Source organism: Elephantulus edwardii, unplaced genomic scaffold (assembly GCF_000299155.1).
Source record: "Elephantulus edwardii isolate Elephantulus edwardi_28Jun2011 unplaced genomic scaffold, EleEdw1.0 scaffold00047, whole genome shotgun sequence".
Classification (NCBI taxonomy): domain Eukaryota; kingdom Metazoa; phylum Chordata; class Mammalia; order Macroscelidea; family Macroscelididae; genus Elephantulus; species Elephantulus edwardii.
The window spans coordinates 17,674,248-17,701,820 of NW_006399797.1; the positions used below are offsets into that span (position 1 = coordinate 17,674,248).

A 27,573-nucleotide genomic window follows, 5' to 3' on the forward strand; every position below is an offset into this window, starting at 1 on the left:
TAAGATTCAGGTCTTTTTGAAGATGCAGTTTTTGGGGGGCGGTTCAAGAAGTACTACTTTTTTTATGTATATTTCTCATTCTTTAGGTTCTTGTATACTGTGTATCTTGTTCCCATGTTTGGTTCATCAAGTCAGAGATTTGTCAGTTTTATTAAGAACTTGCTTAGAGATTTATTAGTATTTTAAAGTTTTTGTTATATTCATTAATTTCTCCTTTTTATTTAATTTAGGTTTATTCTACTCTTCTTTATCTAGCTTTTGGTTTGGCTCCTTAACTTAGTTTTCCGTTTTATCTTTATATTGTGATTATTTATGAGAACTGAAACTCATTACTGTCAAGTCACAACCAATTCATCGCTTATTCTCAAAAGGATTTTCAGAGGCTATAAATCACACCAGAGGAGGTTATCTGTCTTCCACAGAGCTGCTGGTATATTTGAAATGTTCACTTTTAGATTAACAAATGTGATTCCTTACAAACTACACCAGTGGAGCTTCCTGTAAACATTGTTTTTGTTATTTATTGTCATAACTGACTCTGCAGAGGAATTTCAGAGACTCTTAAGTCATCTAGGTGGAGATTGCCCATCTTTCTCTGACAGAGTTGTGAGTGCGTCAAACTGCTTACCTTTGGTTTGAGAGTACAGTTTTTTACTCACTAGGTCACAAGATCTCCCAGTGCTGCTTCTGATTTATACTTCAAAAATTTTTAATTATGTGGTAGTTACTTTTTTTCTCTTCCCCCTGCTGCCCATAAAATAGTTTGGTGGTTTGTTTGTGTTTTTTTTTGACAGTGACATTTTAATAATGTGAAATATTTTAATACATGATGTTTATCAGTATCAAGAAAACAAAGATTCTCACCACTGGGCCAACTGACCGCATCAAGATGGATGGTGAAGAGATTGAGATTGTTAATAGTTTCAGTTTTCTTGGCTCCACAGTCAACACTCTTGGCACAGTGGCCAGGAAATTAAAATACATATTGCAGTGGGAAAGTCTGCTCTTAGGGACCTCTATAAAGTGATAAAGATCAGTGGTGTTCTCTGGAGACTAAGGTGCTCCTGATACAGGCTGTGGTCTTTGCAGTCATTTGCTATGTGTCAGAGAGCTGGACAGTGACTAGGGAGAATAGAAGGAGAATTGATGCCTTTGAGCTGTGGTGTTGGAGAAGAGTACTAAATATACCGTGGACTGCTAAGAAACTGAACAAGTTTTTCCTGGAGAGGGTTAAACCAGCCTGCTCCTTGGAGGTAAGGACTCTGAAGCTTCTTCTGACATACTTTGGACATGTTACAAGGATTTTCTAGTCCTTGGTGAGGGACAGTGCAGGAGAGGAAGACCTTTGATGAGATGGATTGATTCACTGACTGGGGTAATGGGAGTAGGTTTTTCAGAAACAGTGAGATTGGCACAGGATTCAGTAGGGTTTAGGGCTGTTGTGTATAGGGTTACTATGAGTTGCAGGCCACTCAGCTGCACATTAATAACAATAACGACATGATGTTTAGTTATTTTTTGTTGCCTATTTCATCATGTCATTTCATTGTGAAGCAAGTGTGGCTATTCTAATACTAATTATTTATGTATGTACCTGAACAAAGTTACTTTTGACTAATTGGCAGGTGGCACAGAAAGCATTCTTTAAAAATGAGTCCCCAGGAATTGATGAGGTACTAATTCACATGTAAAAACAAATAGAAGCAGCCCTGAGTTTGTTCACCAGGCTATGCCAAGAAATTTGGAAGATCACTACCTGGCCAACAGACTATAAAAGATTTGTTTCCATCACCCAAAAATATCTTTTCAGTCACTTGCTATGCATCTGAGAACTGGACAATGGATAAGAATGAAGAATTGATTTCCTTTAAGTTATGATACTGGAGAATGGTACTGAATATCTCATGAACTGCTAGAAGAACAATGAGCTATGTCTTCGAAAAAATAGAGTGCCCCTTGGATGCAAAGATTTTGCAGCTTCGTCTCTCATACTTTGAACATGTTGATTGCTTGGCGAAGGACATCATACTTGGAAAGATAGTCAGCAAAAGAGAAGACGACCTCCAACAAAATGAATTGACATAGTGACTGCAGCAGGAAGCCCTAGTTTGTAATAGATAATGAGGATGGCACAGCATAGGACATGGTCAGGTCTGTTGTTCATAGGGACATTATGAATCATACTTGGCTTTATAGCACCTACCAACAAGAACAACAATATACTGTGGAAATTCTTGAGCAGTATCGTTAATAGCACATGCAGGTAAAATCTTGGTGAAGATTATTCAAAGTGGCTAGAACAAGTCTCTGACAGAACTGTCAGAGATTCATACTGTATTTAGAAGAGGCCGTGACACCAAGGGTATAATTGCTAATATCAGATGGATCTTGGCTGAAAGCATGAAGTACCAGAAAGAATATTTACTATGCTTTTTTGACTATGCCAAGGCATTTGACTTTTATATCATAATAAATTATTGATAACATTGAGAAGAGTGGCAGTATCAGAACACTTAATTTTGCTCATGTGAAATCTAGACTAGGAAGCCGTTGTTCGAACAGAGCAAGGGAACACTGCGTGGTTTGAAATCAAGAAAGTGTGTGGCAGAGATATATCTTTTCTCCATATGTATTTAATACTAAATAAATCACTTAAGCTACACATGATGAAGTAGAATGTGGCATCAGGATCAGAGGAAGACTTAGCAACAATCTGCCTTATAGTAGATAACACAGCTTTACTTCGTGAAAGTGAGGAATCTTTTTTTGTTCTGAAAGTGAGGGTATTTTTGTTCCAAAAGATCAAGAATTTTAGTATGGATTACATCGAAACAGCAAGAAAAAAAAATTTGCCACGGGCCTAGTTGGCAACATCGAGATAGATGGATAAAAGAAATTATCAGTGATTTCATCTTACTTTGTTCTGCAGTCAGGTATGTTTCTACAGTGTTGAAGAACAAGGTGTCATTTTAAAGACTAAAGTGCACTTTATCTAAGCTATGGTCTTTAACAGTTACCTCCTGTGCTTCTAAGAGTTGGATAGTAAATAAGATGACAGGAGAATCAATGCCTTTGAGTTGTAGTGCTTGAGAAGAGCACTGACTATCCCAGAGCTTGCCATCAGAATGAACAATAGCATGTTGGAGAGGAGTGCAGCCAGGATGCTCCTTAGAGGGAAAGGTGGTAAGACTTGGTCTTACATATTTGGGCATGTTGTTAGGAGGAGTCAATCTATGGGGAAATAAATCATGGTAGGAAAAGTGGAGGGTCAGTGAAGCAGAGGAAGACCTTCAATGAGATGGATTGACAGTGTGTAACAGAGATGATGCTTCATGGTACAGAATGGGGCAGGGTTCAGGTGATGTTCTTGGGGTCACTATGAGTCATGGTTGAGGCACTAAGACTAAACAGTGACAACAATTGGTAGATGTATCTGTTTTTCTCCATTAAACATGTTTCTTAATCCTTTTGTCTATGTTTTATGCATCTGATGTTGATAATTTTCCACTTCATGCACCATTTAGATTTGGTTCCCAGTATATTTTCTTAAATAACTTTATACTTCTACTTCCTTATGTCTGTAGTTATCCCCAAAGTTAGATGCCACTACAGTTCATTTTATTATCTTTAATATTTACTACTTCCCTGTTAGAATGCTGCCTTTGTTTCCTCGTGTACTCGCCTGCCATTTTATGCTTCTTAAAATTCTCTGTGGCGATTTTTAGAGGACATTTCTCTCAATTGGAGTTACATATGCTTTGCCAAGTTTATAGGGGACTAATCCAGGACCAACTAATAGTAAAATATCTTGAGTCCATTCAGAAAAACCTATCTGTATCAGCTATGCTTATAGAATCACAGATAATTTTCTTCCCTCTCTCTGGCTAGCATAAAAATAAAGGGTTTTTGTTGTTGTTGTTGTTACTGTCTTCATGTAGGTGTTATTACAATGTTGGTGTAGCTTTTCAGGGTACTTACTTTATGAAAAAATCTTCTAAGAGATTATCCACCTTTGGGGCTAAGAGTTTATGGGATTCTCTGAATTTCTCTTCTTCTTACCTCCCTCCCTCCTAGTTTCTGTATCTCTGTTATTTTTAGCTGATACTTTCTTCACGTCTGTATCTTCACTTAGGGATAATGTTTGACTTGCATTTAACTACCTGTTGATTAAGTACAATTAAATATTTCATGGCTCATTTTTGGTTGTTTCAGAATGGAGCATTTTGCTTTGGTTAAGCCTAACATACTGCAGATACATCATAATTATTCTTTAGCTTACTTTAGTTCTTTATATAGTCCAGTTGGTTTTTTTAAAAATAGTATTATTTCTCCTTCTTAATAGCTATGATTTCCTTCTCATCTCTTTCTTCCATTTCTTCTTCCCTCTTTTTCTTCCTTAGCCTGCCTTGTTTCTCTCTCTCTCTCTTCCCTCTCTTTGTTTCTTCCATCTCTGCTTGCTTTATAGAACTGGCATTTCCCCCCATCCGCCACCAGAGAAAGGCTTTAGAGTGATTTTGTAATGTATACTGAAGTGGGAGATGCTTATGACTTAATAAGTCTGGAAAAATCTGTTTAGTTTCAGTTGTGAAAATAACTTTCACTCGGTATAGAATTTAATGTTGGTAAGGTGGTTTTTTTGTTTGTTTTTTTTGGGGGGGGAGATACTTTAAAGATGTTACTGTGCGTTATTCTGGCATTGTTTCTAACGAAAAATTACCAGAATGTTCTATCCAATTTCCTGTTCCACCCAATACTCTGAACTACAGTGTTTTTCTACTCTGGTTAATGAGAACACAAATGATTTACAATATTTTCTGAGGGATTGTTTCCCCTAGTACTTCTAGATGACCCTTTCCTATCTTGTGTAATTTCCTCATTTGTGTTCGTCTATCAGTAGTTAGCTGAAGACTAATGAAAAAGAATGTGGCATCAAGATTGGAGAAAGATTCATCAACAGCCTGTGTTAAGCAGATGACACAGTCTTGCTCCTTGAAACTGAAGAGGACCTGAAGCATTTGCGGCAGAAGGCCAAGGACTGCAGCATTCAATACGGATTGAAGTTCAACATCTAGAAAACAGATTCTTACCCACTGGCCCAGTTGGCAGCACCATGATGTATAAAGAAGAGATTGAGATTGTTAATAATTTCAGCTTGCTTGGGACAACAATTAACACTCTAGGTACCAACAGTAAGGAAATCAAAAGACAGCTTGCATTGGAAAGTCTGTTGTCAAGGACTTCTCCAGAATGCTAAAGAGCAACAGTGTCAGTCTAGATACTGAGGTGTGCCTGATCGAAGCAGTGGTCTTAACAGTTACTTGATATGCATCAGAGAGCTGGGCAGTGACTAAGGGTGACAGAAGAAGTATCAGTGCCTTCTAATTGTGGTGCTGGAGAAGAGTATTGAACATACAATGTACTGCCAAGAAAACAAGTCTGTTTTGGAGTGGGTAAAACCAACTTTCCCTTGGAGGCAAGAATTGTTAAGCTCTGTATTACATACTTTGGGCATGTGGCCGGAAAAGGACATCATGCTTGTAAAAAATGGAGGGACAGTACAGGAAAGGGAGACTCTGGATGAGATGGTTTCACACAGTAACTGGGGCAGTGGTAGTTGGTGTGTTGGAGGCTAGCTCAGGATAGAGACCAGCTCAGGACAGAGCATAGTTCAGAGCCATTGTGTATAGGGGTGCTATGAGTTGCAGTTGACTCAATGGTGCATAACCATAATGGAGAACTATCGACAGAATTCCTCTCTACAGCCCCCTTATTCGGCACTCAACTATTGGTCTAGTCAGCCTCAACTCCACTTAATGAATTCATAGAGTCTACTAAGAGTCTGCCTAGTTTCTCTTTCCCTTCATAAAAGCCTACAAACTCTTAATTTGAAATTGAGGTCATAGTGAGTTTCACATTATCACTTCTCAGCTGAAGTAATTTTATTCATATTCTTTATTCAAAACATCTACTTTCTGTAGCTTAGAATAGTATTTTATGTCTTTATGTTTTAGTGTGGCTTTAAAAAATGTATTAAAAGTATTAAAGATGTTGTAAGTGTGCTTATGTAATTAGGAAATTGTTTTGGATTTTTGTTTGTTTATTTTCCATAATAAAGAAAGATAGACCTTTTTCATACAGAGCCAGAAATGTTGAGACAGACTACTTTGGGCACTTAATATTTTTAAACCTGTTCTCTTCTGCCAGGATAAAGGAATTCAATAAAGCTGAAAGAATATGATGTTTAGAATGAAGAACTTCGGTTAGAATAAAGAACTCTGGATTTGAGCCATTAATGCTTAACTTTCTACCTATATGACATTTGACTAGCTACTGTGTGTTTTTGACTGGTAATACTTAAGTGACACTCCGATGCCTTAATGGTAAAGAGTTGCACTGCTAAACCAATATAGGCATTTTGAGTCTAGCAGCTCCTTTGTAAGGGAAATATAGCCAGTCTCCTCCTGTGTGATATACTGTCTCTTAAAGCTACTGGAGGGTCAGCTCTGAGTTGATCCTGACTCCATGGTACCCGACGACAACGTAACAGTAAACTTATTTACAGAAGCATTCTAGTTAGTTAATGTAGAAAAATCAGTGCTAGATTTTCCCTGTAATAGATGCTGTGTACAGCATGCATGGCTATTCTAATTAGTGGGAAAACTCCCCCCCCCCCATTTAAGGTTGTTCTTTATTCTAAACAAATACCAAAACAATCACACAAATTGTTTTCATGGAAAGCCATGGATAACATCTAACTACAACAATAACCTGGAATGACAACTATCTGATGTTTGGTATTGTTAATTAGTGGATAAACTTTTAAAGAGAAATATGACATACTTTTAAAGTATTTCCTCTAAAATCTTATTTACAAAGAAAAAGAATAGTAATTCCCTTTCAGAAATTTGGCACATCTGCCACCGTAAATAAAATTCAGATTAACATGGCCCATAATAAAGCATATTAACAAGATAGACATCATATATTGATAAATATTCATGGAATGTGATGTATTTGAGAATAGTACAACACCTTTTGGTAATTCTTCCTAAAAACATATAATAGTCAACCTCATGATAGATGGAGAAAAGATTGAAATTGTCAATGTTTCATCTTGCTCTGATCCTCAGTTTACACCCTTGGTACCACCAGTCAGCATTGGTGTCAGATGTGAGAGACCTCTTCAAAGTCCTGCAGAGCAATGATTTCAGTTTAAAGACTAAAGTGTGCCTGATTCAAGCCCCAGTCTTTCAAGTTATGTGACAGAAGAAGAATTGATGCATTTGAGTTGTGGTATTGGAAAGAGTGCTGAACATCCCATAAACTGCCAAAATAACAAACAGATAAGTCTTAGAGAAAATGCAACCAGAGTTTTCCATGAAGGCAAAGATGGTGAATCTTCGTCTCATTTATTTTGGACATACTGTTAGGCGAGGCTATGCCTTGGAAAGGAACATCGTGCTTGGAAAGGTGAATCAGCAAAGGAGAGGAAGACCTTCATTGAAATAGATTGATACAGTGTCTGCGGCATTAGACTCAAATGTGTTGTGGGTGTTAAAGATGGCACAGGATAGGACAGAGTTCAGATCTTTTGTTCATAGAGTTGCTGTGAGTCTTACTTGACTCGATGACACTTAACAGCAACATTCCAGTTATGTGAAAATGTGTTACAAATGTACAGTCTAATTTTCAAAACTGCTAGTTTTATTAATGAAAAGGAAATCTTAAAAACAGTGCCAAATGGAACAGATTAACAAGAACAGAAATAAATGTAATGTGGGATCCTAGAACAGAAAAAAGTATATTAATAAGCAAATTGGTCAAAACTATATATAAAATAATATGAAAGTTAATTTCTTTCTCAACCATTTGCCCAAGATACTGAAGACAAAGACGATCAGGGAGAACAAGGTGCCCCTGGCACCTGCAGCAGTCAAGAAGCAGGAGACCAAGAGACAGTGAACCCCCTGTTCAAGGAAAGGCCCAGGGACTTTGGCATTTAACAGGACCACAAACCTGAACGAAACCATCCCTGCTTTGTCAAATGGACCTACTGCTGGCAGCAGGCAACAGCAATAAGCAGTCCTCTACATATGGCTCAAGATGCCACCCATCATTAACCAGTTCATCCAGGCCTTCGACTGCCAGGTGATTGATTACTCAGCTGCTGAAGCTGGCCCACAACTACAGACCAGAGACAAGAGAAGAAGCAGAAGCTATAGGCAGAGAACGGCTACTGGCAAAGGGGACGTCCCTACCGAGAGACCCCTATCTTCTATGCTGGGGTGAATATTGTCACCACCTTAGTGGAGAACAGCTGTATCACCACGAGCCGTTGGTGATTGTGCAAAATGGTCACCATAATGTTGATGGGCTTCCTACTGGCCTGTGTAACAGCTGGACGTTCTCTGCTGCATCATCAATGGAAATGCCAGATTGGGGTGTCGGTAACCTCTGAAGACAAAAGACCTCTGCTGAAGCTATCATCATAAGGACCAATTAAAACAGCAGAAATGATAAGATTCATTGCCATCGGGGAGACAGTGCCCTGAGGCCCAGTTCTGTGGCCTGCATCCCCAAGCTATAGAACGCTAAAGCCAAAGAAATTGACACCAAAAACCAGGCTGTCATATACACATTTCTGTACATAAGAAGAAACTTAAACCTACTGCCATGCCTCTGGAAACTATGAGTTTTGATAAATGTCGATAGTTGTAGAGGCGCTTCGGGCCTTTTCTTCATAGAATCACTATCAGTGGGCTCCACTCAAAAGCAATCAACCACAACTGCCAAAAGAGATAATTTCTTAATTGTACTATTGCTGTTTAAGAGTTTACCTTTAACAGTTACTATGCGATTTAAAGTTGTTTCTTTGTAACACTTTTTTTACATAAAGCTAAATGAGTTTTATTTTTAGACGGACATTAAATTAGCCTTTTCATCAATTGACCCTATTAATATAATGTGTGATACTTATTTCTCTGAAGCTAGTCCCCCCCCCCCCGAAACCTTAAATAGTTTTAGGATTTTGGTTTAGTGGGGAGAGAAAGGTAATTCATACATCTGGTGGACAGTGTTTTGTGAGAAGGATAAGGCCAGAAGTCTGAAGAGTCCATAGTTTACTTCCTGAAATTTCAAGCCTGTGCCTCATGTATCATCTCCAGTTTGGCAAAATTGGCAAGTCTATCCATTTGGATTTTCCTTGAGAAGATCCCTTTTGTATTCCAGAATTTCAGAGCTGAATAGACCCCATTGCTGAGTTTCATAGGGAAGCATCTTAGATCTAACAGCTTTATAGACTACCTCCCAAGACCTCAGTTTTCTTAGCTGAAAAATAAAAGAAAGCTTTTTTAAAAAAATAGGAGGCAAAAGTAACTATTTTAATAAAGTTATGATGTCGTAAAGGAGAGAAAGCCCTTACTTCAGGGCTTTGTCATTGATAAACATTCAGTACATACTAGTTCATATTTGACACTTACTCTGTAACATTATTTAATGCAGGTAGTCTACTGTGCAATTACAGTGCAGTCCAGTGTAGTGGGATTTTGTGATGAAGATGAAATGGCTATTATTGTGTCATATTAAACTAAGTCTCAGATATTCTCAAACCAGAGGGTTGTTTGTTTTTTAAAAGAAAAATTATGGGACTAATTTAACTTGAAACAATTTCATAAATGAAGAATAAAATAAATTTACACCCTCCAAATTCTTGATTCTTCCATTGTGTGGCATTCTAGCCAATGAATATTTTTGTCAGTCTCTTAGGTATTTTGGAAGTGGTTGTCAATTTTAGTATAGAAAGATTGAAATTTTTATGCACATTATAAAATTCAGCATTAATTTTTTTACATAATTGGTTATATCCACCAAAGTTTGCATGTGCTTAAAACATTATATTGGTTGGTTAATTCCAAATAACATTCATATAACAGCTTGCATGGAGTAAGATGAATGAATTTATCTTATGGGCCCATTATAAGCCAAACTTCTCCAGAATCTGGAATAATATAGGTATGAACAAATAGAATGAGAGAGGAGAGGGGAAATCAACCATCAAGGTGATATTTTAGAACATACACAGTTAAATAAATAAATGTATTGTGTGTTATTTCATTATATGAGTTCTGGGAGAAATTAATTAGGAAGAAGCAAGTTCTGTGGAGTTGGGAGAAAGACTATTGCCATTTAAAATAGAATAGATAGGGAAATCTTCACTGAAATGACTCAGTATTGAAGCATATGAGGTAGAAAACTGTGCATTATCTAGAGAAGCACCTTACTGGAAGATGCAGATGATCAGATACCTAGGAGACAGGAGTAGGTTTGTTTGAAGAATAATAGGGATGCCAGTATGGCTAGAATACAGTAAGAGAAAGTAAGAATGGTAGGAAATAAAGAATAATAAAAGTTTAGGCTACTAAGGCATTGTAGACAATAATAATGATGCCATTAGCTTTTGTAATTATATTTCCACTCTGACCCCCCTTTGGAGTTGGGGATAATCCTTTATCCTGAGTGTTAGATGGATATATGAGTATAAAATGGAGTATCTAGTTTGCATTGCAGATGCTTGTTGAATGAATTCATTTGGATAGCAGTATGTTGAGAATTGTATACAAGTTTTTGTGTTTACTTGATTGATAGTACTTTTTGCTTTTAACTGCTTCATGTAACCTAATTCAGAATTCTGTTATGCCTGTATTTTAAGGTCTTTAAATATCCATTGTCTTCAGTATGTCTTTTGAATATAACTGTCATCTTGAGAAATAACTTAGACATTGTTTAGACATTTATTTTTATGAGCTTTAGTATTTTAATCGTCATAAAGAACCTAATTTTCTATGCGTTAGTAATTTGCTGTTTATGTTAATAAGCAAAATCTCACTTTTTTATATGTGATTAATTCACATTTTGCTCAAATTTTGTTCACATTGTTAGAATATTTTTCTTTAATTTGTATTCTTCATCTGATTTTATTAAAGTTTCAACTTATTTAAATTGGAGTTCTGATTTGTTTTAATGAGAGTGGAAGAATTTTAAGAAATTAATTTCTTCTGTAGGAACGCACTAAAATGAAAAGTCAGCCTGAGGTTTTGTTTTTTTTTTTAAGCTCAGAAGTCTATTTTCAGCAATTAAGTACTGTATAGTCTAGCTTTCGATGCTGAGTGTTGGAGTTTGCATGTACTAAAGCCTTAGATTTAATGTTACATAGTTTTAAAAATCCCAAAGAACTATAGAAGGATCAGATAGGCAGAGGATTTAAAATGTTAGATACTTTCATAATGGCTAGGTAAAGCTCCATCTTTGCATTTTTCAGGAAAAATGTGAAGTTTATGGGAAGCTTTGCTTTAAAAAAATAATTTGACTAGTCTTAAGAGATGATTCTGGGGTTGGGAGATGAAGAGGTGAACAGGGAGTCATAATTTTGAAACTGGACATTCAGATCTTTATAGCATGATTTCCTTATTTTTCAAAGAGCAGAAGAATCCCACCGTTTATCATGTTCTGGTTGGACTCCTTTCTTATCGTTTGCTGGAGTTTGAACTTCAGAGCTATGGTTTCAACCCTGCTGTAGTATCTCAGGGGAGCTCCTAGTATGGGGCTGGTGCCATGGCTCACCCTCCAACCTTTCCTTCTTCACTTCAGCCTCCAGCTCTGAGCTTTCCAATTCCCAGAATAGCAAATGTTGAAAGAAGTTGCACAGGTAAGTATGTGGTGGGGAAGGCTCCGGGGTGGGGTGGGTGGGAATGGTTCTGTCATCAATATTTTAAGGGTGGATTTTACCATTGAGTCAATTTGTTAGATGAGAAATATAATGCTGTTTCTTCCAAATTATTTTTCTGCTAAAACTATAGATTACTAATACAGTATCTAATAGATAGCCAATCACATACAAATAAATTTCTTATTAATCAGATGTTATCAGGAAAAAAAACTTGGAACTGAATATGCACTAATATTTTAACATAAATTGTTAGATTGTTTTAAAACTTCATATTCGTCATGATATATTTCTAGTTTTGAAAGCTCATTTTCAAAAAATAAAGGAAAATAATTGGGAACAGCTCTGAAATCTAGAATATAGTTTTGCCATATGTAATTTGATTTCAGGAGGAGGCAAGTTCTAGTTCCCTTCCATTAGCTTTAAAAGACGTGCTGTTCTCTATCCCAGAGTTTTAGGTAGCTAGGTTTTTAATCTTTATAGGAAGAGAAACTTCTTCAAGCATTTTTTTCTTTGAAGTTTAAACAGGAGAACTAGAACATGTCCACTAGTCTCTTTAAGTTTGACGTTAACTTAAACAAGCACATTCAGAACACAATGTCGCATACAGGTCAGCAAATATTTGTTGAGTAAATTAATGAATTCACCAAATCTTGTGTGAATTTATCTATGAAAAATGCCAACACCATTGCCATTTTCTGCTTGTTTGTTTTGCACCAAAAATTAGTCTGCCATTACAAATTTTTTTTTAACATAGTATTGTGATATAGGTGGAAAATTTATGCAGCAAATTAGCTCTGCTTTCGGTAATTTATTTTGTTCCATGACATTGATGTCAGTGCTTTCCCTATTTTCTCCTTGAGCTGTTTCCACTCATCTAGTTTTGCTGTCTCTTCTTGCTTCTCTATTTTTAAGCAGATGTTGCCATTTTGGTCTCTTGTAATTGATTATTCAAGGAAACATACATCCTTTCATAGACGTTGTTATTTATTTTATAGCCCATTTCTTTGTCTGAGAAATAGCTTCCTGGAGTCTGTTGAATTTCAAGTCAGATGGTTGTCTCCAGGCAATAATCTCAGAGTTTCTTCTATTCTTTTTTATATTGTACCAGTAAGCTTGCTGTTGCTTTGTTCTGCTTTTTATCCCATTCTAACTAGGGTCTCCTATTGTGGTTCTGGTCAGTTTGGGCAGTAGAGATAACCAGTACTAGTTCTTATTGTTTCAGACTAGAAGAGACCATAGTGCATGTGAGCCATTAATCCTTTGAACTAAGTGCTTTTTTGAGTGTTCTTTTTCATTTCCCTTTGCTTCTGGTGGAGAGAGACCAAGAGTGATGTTTGGAAAGCTGCTCACAAGTTTCTAATACACTATAGATGGTTCTTAGGACCATACAGATTCTCTAGATTAGGGTGTAGAATATGATCTTTATAAATTGTGTTCTACTAATTGGTCTAGGTTGTCCTCTTACACTATGACACTCAGCCTTTATGTCCACTGTTCCTTTCCAGTTCACAAATATATGCTTTATTACATATTTGAGTGTACATGCAACATTACAAATAGGTATGTTAAAATATCCATGACTATACCTTTATTTGTGTATCCTCCCTTGTAAACTTCCTCATGTGTTTATCACACATATTTACCAATATATCTCCTCACAGATTATTGCTCTTACTGCTGTTAGAGGATTGTATATGTTATAACATTTACCTGGTTGCCCTTTATTCTTTCTTTGATAATGTTACATTCCTGCTCCTCATAATACTGATTGCCTTTCTCTTTGCTTTAAGTAACATTCTGGTAGCTTATTGGTGAAGAATTGCTCTACCAACACAAAAACACAAAGATTTAAATCCAACAGATTCTCCTTAGGAAAAAGATGAATTATCTCCTCTAATGAGATTGACTGTCTACAAACCTACTAGAGGGTCAGCTATGAGTTGGTTTAGACTTATTGGTACATAACTTTTATATTTTATATTTTATAACTTTATAATTATTATTTACACCTCCTTTTTCTCTTATGTAGCTCAGGCAACCATCAAAGAATGTTTTGTATGTACACTTATTTTTTTACACTTTTTAAAGCAGTTGTTACCTGCTGTTGGTCAAGTACAATACGTAACAATCCTATGGACAGCAGGTCTGAACCCTGACCTATCCTGTAACATTGTCGTCATCTCTGATAAATTTGAACTCCATTGCTGCAATCACTGTTGCAGCCCATCTTGAAGTCTTACCCTCTTGCTGACCTGCTAGCTTTCCTAGCATAATGTGTCTTTCAAGGGATAGTCTTTCCTAGCAACATGTCCAAAGACTCTGAGACAAAGTTTCATCATCCTTGTTTCCAACTGGCAGCACTTTTTCTAAGACATACTTGTATGTTCTTTTGGCCAATCATGGGATATTCAACATGCTTTTCTCATGCTTTTCACCACAATTCAGAGGCATCAGTTCTTTTTCCTGGCATCCTTATTCATTGTTCAGCTCTCAGAGGCATAACAAGTGATTGAAAAGGCCTTGGCCTGAGTCAGGTACACATTAGTGTTCACACTTAACATCATTGCTCCTCAGTACTCATTAAAGTATTTGCTGTTTTGTAATTGACTTATTCACGCAACATAATGTCCTCTACATTTATCCATATTGTGAGATGTTTTGTGGAATAGTCATTCTTTGTTGTTTGGTAGTATTGCCGTGTGTACATACCACTGTTTATTAATGTAATGAAGAATATTGAGTTTGTTTCCAACCTTTTGTTGTTGTGAATAATGCCCAAAGAACATGAGTGTGCATACCTTTATTTAGGTTATCATCCTTTTTCCTCTAGCATATGTGCCTAGGAGTAAGACTGCTGGATTGTAGCATATGTCCATTTCTAGCTTTCTAAGACAGTACCATGCTGGTTTCCATAGTGGTTGTACCATTTTGCAGTCTTCCCAGCAATGTGTAAAAGTTCCAGTCTCCCCACAGCCTTTAATGAATTTGTTCTTCTCCATTTATTGCCCAAATGTGATAATATCTCCTTGCTTTGATCTACATCAAATGGCTAAGGAAGAAGACCTGTGGTGGTGGTTTGGCTAACACATAGTTGTTGTTGTTACATGCAATCCAGTTGCTTGCTACTCATAGCAATCCTGTGTACAAAAGCTCTGAACCCTGCTGTATCCTGAGCCAATCTTATTATTTCTGTCACATCTACCCCCATTATTCCTGTCACTGAATCAGTCCATCTCATCGAGGGTCTTCCTCTCCTGTGGTGTCCCTCCCCCCTACCAAGCATGACATCCCTCTGCAAGGACTGGTCCCTCTTTGCAACATGCCCATAGTATGTCAGGCGAAGCTTCAGAATCCTTGACTCCAAGGAGCAGCCCAGCTTCACCATCTCCAGGATGAACTTGTTTGTTCTTCAAGTAGTCCACGGTATTTTCAGCACTCTTCTCCAGCACCACAGCTCAAAGGCATCAGTTCTCCTTGTATCATCCATAGTTATTGCCCAGCTTTCTGATGCATAGCAAATAATTGTGAAGATTATAGCCTATATCAGGTGCACCCTTGGCTGCTAAGGAAAAAGTTGGTGGTGAATCCATTGGCTGCTCCAATGGAGAATGATGCAGTCTACTTATGTAAAGATTATAACCCTCGAAATCCTAAGAGCAGTTCTGTCCTACAGTCACTTTATTAGAATCACCTCAGTGGCATTGGATTTTATTTGGTTTTTGTTTTTTTTTAAATGGTTAATGATCTCTCAAGCATCTTTTTACTGTCAAGAGTTTTTCCCAGACTGTGCATTGTCTTTTTATTCTGTGAAAATCTTTTGATGAGGTAAATGTGACCTAATATTTGGTAATTTCAGTTACTTCATAAGTGTGGAAAGGTTGCACATTGAATAAGAAAGGTTGAAGCATTGATGCCTTTGAGTTGTGTTGGTGAAGAATATGGAATATACCCTGCATGAACTGCCAGAATAACAAACAGATATGTCTTGGAAGAAGTGTAGCTCCTTGGAGGATGGTGAAACTCTGTCCCACATAGTTCAGGCACCATATCAAGAATGTCTAGTTCTTGGAATTAGAAAAGTAGAGAGGAAGATCTTCACTGAGACTGATTCACATAGTGACAGCAACAGTGAATTTAGGCACAGTGGAGATTCTAAGAATGGCACAAGGTAGAGAATGGCTTTGTTCTGTTGTGCATTAGGGTCCCTTTGAGTCAGAGGAGGGGGCTTTAGTGGCTTAGTGGTGAGGAGTTGCTCTGCCAACCCTAAAACATGTGCTTCTAGTCCACCACTTGCTCCATGGGAGAAAGATAAGCATTCTCCTCCTGTGTGGTTTACTGCCTCTAAAACATGGTTTGGGCATGTTGTCAGGAGAGACCAGTCCTTGGAGAAGAACAGCAAGCAGGAAAAGGTGGAGAGGGACAGTGCAGGAGATGGAGATGCTCGATGGGATGGATTGTCACAATGACTGTGACAATGGAGACAGATATGTAAGAGACTGGGAGATTGGCTCAAGCGAGGGCAGGGTTCAGGGCTATTCTTCGGTGTATGCCAGGGATATGTCCTATCTCCATGCCTTTTCAACCTGTATACAGAACTGATTATCCAGGAGGCTGGGCTGATGTGTGGTATCAGGGTTAGTGGAAGATTCATCAACAATATGGGTTATGCAGATGATACAGTCCTGCTTACTGAAACTGAGGACCTGAATAAAGCACTTGCTGCAGAAGGTCAAGGACTATAGCCTTCAATGTGGATTGAAGCTCAATATCAGGAAGACAAATTCTCACCACTGGACCAATTGGCAGCATCAGGATGAATGGTAAAGAGATTGAGATTGTTCACAGCTTTAGTTTGCTTGGCTCCACAGTCAACACTCGTGGCAACAGCACCTAGGGAATTAAAAGACGTATTGTGATGGGAAAGTCTGCTGTTAGGAACCTCTCCAAAGTGCTGAAGAGCAGTGATGTCACTCTGGAGACTAAGGTCTGTCTGATACAGGCAATGGCCTTGCAATCACTTGTTATGCATCAGAGAGTTGGACAGCGACTATGGAAGATAGGAGACTTGATGCTTTTGATCTGTGGTGGTAGAGAAGAGAATTAAATATGCCATGAATTGCTAGGAAAATGAACAGGTTTATCCTGGAAAGGTTTAAACCAGGCTGCTCCTTGGAGGCAAGAATTCTGAAGCTTTGTCTGACATACTTTGGACATGTCTCAAGGAGGGACCAGTCCTTGGAGAAGGATGTCCTGCTTGGGAGGGTGGAGGGACAGCACAGGAGAGGAGGACCGTCTAGGAGATGGATTGATGCTGTGACTGGGATGTTGGGGTAGGTGTGTTGGAGACAGTGAGATTGGCACAAGATAGGACAGGGTTTAGCGTTAGGACATAGGGTCGCTTTTAGTCGCAGGTTAATCAAAGGCACATAACAACACCACCACCAGTTAACCCCTGGTGGTGGCCTAGTTGCAAGGATCTGCTCTGCAGTCCAGAAGACACATATTTCAAATCCACCAACTACTCCTCCAGTCTCCTCCTCTGTAATTATCTACCTCTGAAAACCCAGTGGAGTGTCAGCTGTGGGTCAGTTCTGACTCAATGGTATACAACAACAACAACAATTAACCCCTTATTGAAAATACAATTTTTTTTTTAAAAAAAGAAAATTCAAAATTTTTATCAATTTGTCTCTTCTTTTCCTCCCTTAATTTCTATTGGAAGCCTTGTAGAAGAAATTAACCCATAAATCCCATTTCTGTCATTGAAAAATGGTTTTTCTTCCACTGAAAAAGTCTTTTTTCTCAATGTATGTTTTTGGTTCTGTCCTGCTTTTCGTTAGCTCTCTATCTGCCCTGGTTCCCACCTCTATCCCCAGGAGTGGCTTTTAAAATGAATCTTAGTTAAAATATGTTATTTATGTTTATAGAGAGTTTTATTTTTCAAGTATTTAGACTTACTATCTGCAGTTGCTTTCTGAATGATTGGTGTTTTGGCATCAAGATGTTAAATTTTTAAAGCTTGTATGTTGATGATACAAGTCTATATAAAAGTACAGAAGATTTTAGAAAATGATAAAATATTTTTTTCACGCTGAAGTTTGCACAATATATTCTTCTTAGATAAAAGTTACATTTCTAAGGAAAATTCTAAATGAAATCTGTATAGGCCATGTAACCATTTCAGTTACCATTTCTTGGTGTTCAGGAGAAGAGTGTTGAATATACCATGGACTGCTAGGAGAACAAACAGGTTTGTCCTGGAGAGGGTAAAGCCAGGCTGCTCCTTGGAGGCAAGGATTCTGAAGCTTCGTCTGACATAATTTGGGCATGTTGCAAGGAGGGACTGGTTCTTGGAGAGGGACATCATGCTTGGGAGAGTGGAGGGATGGCGAAGGAGAGGAAGACCCTCGATGAAATGGATCTATTCTGTGACTAGAGTGGTGGGAATGAGTGTGTCAGAAATGATGAGGTTGGCACAGGATAGAACGGCTTTTAGGGCTCTTGTATATAGGGTCACTGTGAGTCGCAAGCAACTCAGTGGCACGTAACAACAGCAGCATTAAAGAATCATATACATGACTTTTTGAAATGTGATCTGAGTAAAGTCATTTCAGAATCTGGAGTTTTATAACAAGATGTAAGAAAACTTGTTTCATGAAAACACTCTTCTAAAAATATTTTCATCTATTGAGATTTCTGTTTTTGAGAAGCTATAATAAATTCTGCTCTTGAATGCACCCTTTGTTATTTAAAACCATTTTTCAGGAATAAAAATCATATATTTAGGATCTCTTAACAGTTGGGAAGCAAGATACTATGTGCTGTTGATTCAGAAGTGACTCAGCTGATTGTCCAGTGGACTCTCAGAGGCTCTAAGTCACAGAGGAGACTGCCCATCTTTTTCCTGTAGAGCAGCTAGTAGATTTGAACTGCATACCTTGGGGTTGGTAGCACAACTCTTTAATACTGGGCCTCCAGAGCTCCCTGTGAAGTAGCTTGTTGTTGTTGTTGTTAAGTGCTGTCGAGTCACAGGCGACTTATAGCGACCCTATGAAGGAGAGTCCTCGGCGCTTGGGTGCCTTTCATCCTCTCTCCAGGTTCATAGGGTTTCCTGAGGCAGGCTTTTATGGAAGTGGATGCCAGTGAAGTAGCATAGGTGGCTCAAAATGCTGTTTGCAAAAATGCTACTTTAATAAAAAGTTTAGAAATTAGTTATTTTTCTTAGGTTATATAATTATTGGCAATATAAATTATAAAGTTTTATAGAATTTGAACAGTCTCTCAGTTTTTACATAGCATGTTTTCTATTTACTGGGCAGTAATAAAATGCTTTTTTTCCCATTTATCTTCTTAATCAGCTACATCTCGGTAAAGGCAGATAAGTGTTTGGAATTTAATTTTTATTTTATTTTATTTTGTGTGTGTACCATCAAATTAAATCTGACTGGTTACAGGAGGAGGTTGTCCCTCCTTCTCCAGCAAAACATCTGGTGGATTCTAACCGCACATTTCTGAGATTACAGTGCTGTTTCTTGCCTCTAGGCCACTAGAGCTCTGACAGATAAGTAATTCTTTATGACAGTTATACAGATATTCCCTGTTTAGTTTCTGCCCCATTTGTAGACAAAGAGAACTTGTATGTATATATTAAAAAACTCGAATTCCTTGCCATCAGGTTGGAACTGACTTATAGCTGTTCAAACCCATCAGCTGTCCTGTAGGAGAAAAATGTGACAGCCTGCTTCTGTAAAGATCACAACCTTGAAAACCATGTGGTGTAGTTCTCCTATGTCTTGTAAGGTCAGTATGAGTTAATCAACTCACCAGCAGCTAAGTTTTACCCTCAATAAAAGGTTGCAATGTAAATTTTTCATGAGACCTTTAAAGAAATTGATTTAAATTACCATTAATTATCTCTCTAGATATGCTCTGAGCCTGCTTTGTTTTACTTTTCCCCGTTTGTTGTTCTTTTTTAACATAGAGAGTATAGTTCTCTTGCTATCCACAATCAAAGGTGCTGTTGAAACTTTTTATAGGCCAAAATAATGTAAAGGGAAGAAGCAGTTACCATTAAGATATATGGGAAATGCTTTTTTAATATATCAGTTGTTTTGTGTGAGAAAAATGGGCACTCTTCTCCCATGGGATTTATAGTCTCTTAACACATACTGTGGGTGGCTTAATAGTAAGGAACCCAAAGGTGCATGCTTTAAATCCACCAACTGCTCCGTGGGAGAAAGATAGGCAGTCTTCTCCTGTGCAGTTTATTGCTCCTGGAAACCCACTGTAGTTGATTTTGACTTTATGGCACAAAGCAACAACAGGCTCCAAAACTAACCTGCCAAATAACACATAAAAACCTCAAACCCTGCTAACATCCAAAGTTCTAATGAGCATGGATATTAAAGACTGAGGTGCAACTGTTCCAAACCTTAATACTTAGATTTGATTCCTGTACTTATGAAAAATGGACAGTGAATAAGGATCACAGAAGAAACATTAGTGCCTTTAATTTGTGGTATTGGCAGAGAATGTTGAATATACCATAGACTGCCAAAAGAACAAACGAATCTGCCTCGAAGGAAGTATACCCACAGTGCTCTTTAGAGGAAAAGATGGTGAAACTTTTAGGAGGAACCAGTCCTTGGTGATGTAATTCTGGAAAAGAGAGGGTTTCTAAAAGAGAGGAAGATCTTTGATGAGACGAATTGATACAGTGACTACCACACTGGGCTCAAGCATGACTGAGATGATGAGGATGGTACAGAATAGGACGAGATTCAGATCTGTTGCTCATGGGGTTGCTGAGTGTTATCAGTTTGATAGCACATATTTTATAGGAAACATAAATTCAGGCTATACATGGATTTCACCTAATGATGTTCATAGGAATTAGACCAATTAATCTGTGGAAAAAGAATCACTGGAGAAGCTCAGTATCAGCTATGAAAACTAGGACAGGTGCTGATTGTAGAACAGACCACCAAGTACTCATGTGCAAGTTCAAGTTGAAGCTGAGGAAAGTTAAGTCAACAGGAACCAAAATTTGACCTTGAGTGAGTTTATCCTGCCTGAATTTCAAAACCATCTGACAACAGGTTTGAGGCCTTGAACACTAATGAGTGAAGACCAGATGAACTGTGTGTGGGAGGATATCAAGAATATCATCCAGGAAGAATGCAAAAGGTTATTGCCAAGACAGAGGAGGAAGAAAAGACCAAGATGGATGTCAGAAGAAACTCTGACACTATTGCACTAGAGAGCTCCAAGAAGCCATAGAAAAGGGAAGAAATCAAGGTAATAACTAGTTGAACAGACGATTCCAATGGGCAGTGTGAGAAGACAAAGTATTAAAATGAAGTGTGCGGAGAGCTGGAGTCAGAAAATCAGAGAGGTCAGACTTGCTCAGCATGTCTTAAGCTGAAGGAACTTAAGGAGAAATTCAAGCCTGGAGTTGCAATACTTAAGGAGGCTTTGGGTAGAATATTAAATGATCCAGGAAGCATTAAAAGAAGATGGAAAGAGTATACAGAGTCATTGTGTCAAAAGGAATTGGCAGACACAAAAGAATTTCATGAAACAACATATGAGCAAGAGCCTGTGGTGATGAAGAAAGAAGTCCAAGCTGCCCTGAAAGAATTGGCAAAAAACAAGACAAGAATATATGTCATACCAGTTGACATATTTCAGAAAACAGATGCTGCCCTAGATGTGCTCACTAAGTTGTGCTAAGAAATCTGGAGGACAAATACCTGGCCAACTGACTGAAAGAAATCTGTATTTGTTCCCATTCCAAAGAAAGGTGACCAGACAGAGTGTGGAAATTATTGAACAGTATCATTGATAACATATGCAAGCAAGATTCTGCTGAAGATTATCCAAAAACGACTGGAACAGCACATCAGCAGAGAACTGCCAGAAATGCAGACTGTTTAGAAGAGGTTGTGGTACTAGGGATATTTTATATAATGTCAGATGGTTCTTGGCTGAAATCAGAGAGAACCAGAGGAATTGAATATGCAAAGGCATTTGACTGTGTAGATCACAACAACTGTGGCTGACTCAGAAGAATGGGAATCCCAGAATACTTGATTGTGCTTGTGCAAAACCTACACTTGGGCCAGGAGGCAGTTGTCAGAGCAAGGTAACAGTGTATGGTTCAAAATTGGGAAGGGTGTGTGCCAAGGATATGTCTTATCTCCATATATTTTCAATCTATATGTGGAACAGATTATCTGAGAGGCTGAGCTCTACGAGGAGAAATGTGGCATCAGGATTGGAGGTAGACTATGAGCAATATGCATTATGCAGATGACACAAGCCTGCTTGCTGGAACTGAGCAGGACCTGAAGCGCTTGCTGCAGAAGGTCAAGGACTGTGGCCTTCAGTATGGATTGAAGCTCAGCATCAAGAAAACAAGGATTCTCACCACTGGGATGCTTGGCATCATCGTGATAGATGGTGAAGAGATTGAGATTGTTAACAGCTTCAGTTTTCTTGGCTCTATAATAAACACTCTTGGTAACAGCAGCCAGGAAACTAAAATGGAAATTAAATTCCATTGGGAAAGTCTGCTGTCAGAGAACTCCCTTAGTACTGATGAGCAGTCTTAGTCTGGAGAGTAAACTGTGCTTGATGCCGGCCATGGTCTTTGCAATTACGTGCTATGTATCAGAAAGCTGGACAGTGACTAGGGATGATAGAAGGAGAATTGACGCCTTTGAACTGTGGTGCTAGAGAATAGTATTGAATATACCATGGACTGCTAAGAGAGCAAACAAGTTTGTCCTGATGAGGGCGAAGCCAGGCTTCTTGGAGGCAAGGATTCTGAGATTCGTCGGATATACTTTGGACATGTTGTAAAGAGGGAACAGTCCTTGGAGAGGGACATCATGCTTGGGGTGGGGGTGGGGGGACAGCTCAGGAGAGGAAGACCCTCGATCAGATGGATTTATTCAGTCACTGGTGTAATGGGGTTAGGTGTGTCAGAGACAGTAAGATTGGCACAGGATAGAGCAGGGTTTAGAGCTGTTGTACACCAGGTCGCTAAGGGTCACAGGTGACTTAACGACACAGTAACAACAACAGTAAATACACAGTTTATATAAAGCTGGAATTTGACTGCTAATTCTTCAGTTGCTATGCAGGAGAAAGATGGGCCTTTGGATTGGAATATGTTGTGGCAGTTCTACTTTTATTTACAGAATCATTATGAGTCAGAATTGACTTAATGTTGATTTGGGTTTTGGTTGTGTGTTTTGTATTGTTTTTTAGTTTCTTGAAAAGAAAAAGCGATGTATCAAATAGTAATAATAATAAATAGTGTACATATTGAGTAGTTCCAGGACAGGAATTTGGCATTACCACTCCATGGTCAGATCACCTGAAGAGTATATTAATACCTCCTTACAATACAGATACTCTGATGGCCTAGTTTTGCTTTTCTCCTTTTGTTTCTTGAAAACATACTAATAGAAATCTTTCTTGAAAGTCTAGTTTTGAAAGGCAACAAAGTATGTGTGTTTATTTTCAGACTTCAGTTTTAAATGACTTAGTTTTAAAAGCCTTGGGCGTTTTGTTACCTCAGCTCATTCCTTTGGTTCTAGAGTTGCCATTTTACCTGACTTAGGAGCTGCCTTATCAGTCCTCTCTGAAGTTGTCTGAGTTTTTTTGAATTTACAAATGATTTTTCTGTTGTTATTCTTATTTCTTTTATTTATATTTTAAATTCTTTCTTTAGTTGTTGATATTACCATATCTTAACAACAATTTACTACTAGTCTAAACTAAATAATGAAGGAGCTGAGTACTTAGTCTACTTACTGCTTCCAGTCTTCCATCCAAACTAACTCTTGTCCTACTTCATTCTTAAGCAAACTTTTTGAGAATGTGAGTGAGACTGATTTAGGTAGCATTAATACTGGAGCTCTTTTTCCTTAGTGGTAAGGAATTGCGTTGCCAATGCAAAGGTACATGGTTTGAATCCACCAGCTGCCCTGTAGGAGAAAGATAGTATCCTCCTATATAATTTACTGCCTCTGAAATCCCGCTGGTGGGTCAGGTGAGTCAGTTCAAACTCAGTGGCACATAACAACAGAATGACAATAGTGTTAAGCTAACCTGTCTATTAAAAAAAATATGTTGCATTAAAAAACCCCAAGACTCATTGTTATGACTCATTCATAACAATCTTCTATTGAGTTTATGACCGTATAAATAAAAATTAAAGTGGGCTACCTGCCTTGTGGAGCTGTTGGAGGATTTGAAGTGCTGTAGATACGAGGCCTTTGAATTAGCAGCACAGTTCACTCTGGACCATAGCATCAGAGCTCGTACATGCTGCACAGTTCTTATGGAATCAGAAAATACCTTGATGAAATCCTTTAAATATGTACTCAAGAAATTTTAAGAAATATTAGTTATATAAGTTAAAATAAAATTGGAGTTTAGTTTTCATTTTCAATTTTCAGCTGCCAGTTTAAGTTTAATGAACAAGTGAAGCCAGTAACTTCAATATAATATTGACATACCTTTGATATTGACAAATACTCTGACTTTATTCCAGGAGGAAAATGTGAATACCATGCCCTTTTATACCACAGTAAGCATATTTTGTCAGGTTTCTCAAAATAGATCCTTTATCCAACTATACCGTATCACTTCTGTTACTTTCACCATAGGGTGAGTCACCATGACGTCGCATCTAGATTATTGCACCTCTTTTTTTTTTGTCCTTTTTAACTTACATTTTTTCCTATTTCATTTACGTTCTCTAATTGATTTTTTTACATCTACTTTTGTCCCTTGATAAGAGCCTAGTTAGCAGTGGGCTGCTGACCGAAAATTTGGTGGATCGTAGCCTTGGTTACTCCTCAGAAGAATGATATTTCAGTCCACTCCTATTACCTCAGAGACCCTGTAGAGCAATTCTGCTTTGTCTTACAGGGTCACTGAATTGGACTCACTTGATGGCAGTCAGTAACATCAATTCTTCATTCTTCACAGAGTATCTGCAATATTTTTTTTTAAGGATTATGTACCTGTTTTGTCACTTAACACTGCTTTCACATCACTACTGGCTTTATATTTTATATCCGAGTCCTTTTGGTGACCTTTGTGACACTACAACTTGATCCACATCAGTATGACTCCAGTTCTACATTTTTACACTTAGCTCATGCTGCTCGATAACGCTGATTGCTTTCTGTGTCCTCCATACTGAATCTCTTCCTATAGGTTTTGCCTAATTAAGTGCTTGCTTCTCTCCTTGATTATTATCTCCCACCATTATACCATCTCTAACTATTCTAAAATATTCTACTCCATTCATTTATTATATATGACATTAAAGAAGACTGTTCTTTACAATTAAATCTAGTTTTATGTAAAACCTTCATTGCCATCTTCATTTCTCTACCTCCCCTCCTGTTAGGCATGGATCAGAATTCTTTGTCTCATTCTAACAACTCCCGTGACTACTGTTTGAGTTGCACTTATGGTACAGTTACACTCTTAGAAATCTTCTGTGTTATTTATTTGGTGAAGCACACAGGCCAAAGATGAAGTTCTACGTGTTTGTGTTTGTTCTCTTTTTTTTGTTTCTCACACATAAATACATAAATTGTGACCCTTGGAGAAGTCTTGCATTAATGAAAGAAAACGGTTTTCCTCTGTCTAGGATGTTTTATATGGTTAAAACACCAAAACCTCTTTGTGTGGTATTAATAATGAACTCCATTTGTCCTTCTTTATGGTTACTTTTAATTTTTGAGTTCTAGTGTATAACAAATCTATCTTGGAGGAGGCATAACCAGGGTGTGTGCTTCTTAGAGGCAAGAATTGTAAAACTTCATGTCACATGCTTTGAATATATTGTCAGGAGAGGAAGACCTTCAGTGAGATAGACTGATACCATGACTACAGCACCGGCCTGAGCATGGTGTAAATGCAAGGATAGCACAGGATAGGGTAGGGTTCAGATCGGATGTTTATAGGGTTGTTATGAATCATAGTCAGTTCAGTGGCACCTAACAACAACAGTGTGTAACTAGGGCACTCTAGTGGTATAGTCTGTAGGGAATTACTAACTCTGAGTGGTTCCAATCCACCAGCAATTCTAAGGGAGGTAGATGGAGAGTCTCCACTTGAGTGATTTCTAGTCTTGGAAACCTAATGGTGTCAGCTGTGAATCAATTGGGACTTGGATATAGAGAGAATGTGTAACTAGTTTTGATGACAATGTTTTAGAAAGCCTTTCAGTGAAAGCCTACTTTTGAATTGATTTATGTGTATAAAACTATATTTATATAAAATGTGATGGTAGATACTGAAATGTTAACCTGAAATGTTACTAAATTCTCTAAATTTCATGAAATTTATCCACATTTGTTCTTTGTTATAATTAGAGTTTAATAGCTCATTGTTGTTAGGTGCCATCTAGCAAAAACCCATAAAGGGAATTACGTGGAACTTTGAATTTTGTAAAACAAACCTAAAATATCATGTGTAATGACTCAATTTATAGATTATAAAATGTTTTCTGTTTCTTCTCTGATAACAAAGAAAAACAAGCAACTTCTTTTTCTCCTCCTTCCTCCCTCTCAATTAGAGACTACTTTGCTGGGTTATTGAATAGACATATGGAATTAAAAATTGTCAAATAGCTTTCATAAGATTCATCAAGGAGGTGGTTATACAAACAAGACTTAAGTTTAGTAAATCAAGACTTTAAAAAAATTACCTTTTTGTATTTTAAACCTAAAGGGATACTCAAATGTGATGCAGAATAGTGATATAATTTCCCCAAGACTGTGTTCTTACCTAACTGTAGCTTTCTCTGCAAATTTAGCAGGAGGGATAGTTAAATACTTGAGTTTTTGACAAACTTAACAGAATTTAAGATCTAAAACAACTACTAAATAGTATGATACTTTCAAGAAACTTGGACCTGATATTTGGCTTTTAGAATCTGCATCACATCAGTTCATCTTAGCTCTTGATAGATGATAGTAACTACTGTGTGTCCTTCTGAAATTGTATGTATGTAAGGAAAATTGTAAACATATATTTACAGTTGAAGGAATCATCCTTAGGAGTATAAGAGAGACATCAAATGTGAGAAGAAATTCACCCAAAAAGTTTGCTTATTAAAAAATATAATTACTTTGTATTCAGTCCTTGAAAATCTCTTACATTATATGTAGTTTATTTTTACCTTCAGTTACATATCATTGTTAACAGGAAAACAGAATTTATCTTAAGTTATATCAGTGAATTACTAGTTATGGAGAACTTTAGAGGTCCTCTTAAAAGAAGTAGTATTAGCACAGATTTAGAAATTATTTTTTGTGTAATCTCAGAATTAGTAGTGTTAGATCTTATAACGACTTAATAGGCTATAATCACGTTATTGATAAAACTTTATACCCATATCATGAATGAGCAATTGTCCTACTGTTAATACTAATGAGTATTTACGGATTGAAAGAAAATTTCTGTTATGCCAATATGAACTGATTCCAGAAATACTGTATCTCAGATTAATTTATGGCTGAAAACAATAGGCTCTGAAAAACAGATAAATTAAAAAAGTATAGTGATCACAAAAGCACTAATATTGAATATAGGTGCAGTTATTCTCAGATGTTTTTATATTTGAGGTTGCAGTTTTTCAAGATCAAGTGACTTGTACAGGTTAGACTTTAAGAGTCTTTCAAGATTTGGAAATCAATTTGCTGTACACTATATTGATATAGTTAGAATTGTGATTTTTGTCACAAGCCTCATTAGCCCTTAGGGGTTTAAAAAACATTTTATTTTAATTATTTGTGGTTTTTTTGTTTTGTTTT

At 37.4% G+C, this 27,573-nt stretch overlaps 1 protein-coding gene across 1 annotated transcript in view; it reads left to right on the top strand.

Moving 5' to 3' along the window:
* The window catches only part of CNOT2 (CCR4-NOT transcription complex, subunit 2), a 170,555-nt gene that overhangs the window by 81,565 nt on the left and 61,417 nt on the right, over positions 1-27,573 (top strand). The gene's annotated exons all lie outside the window — the stretch shown is intronic.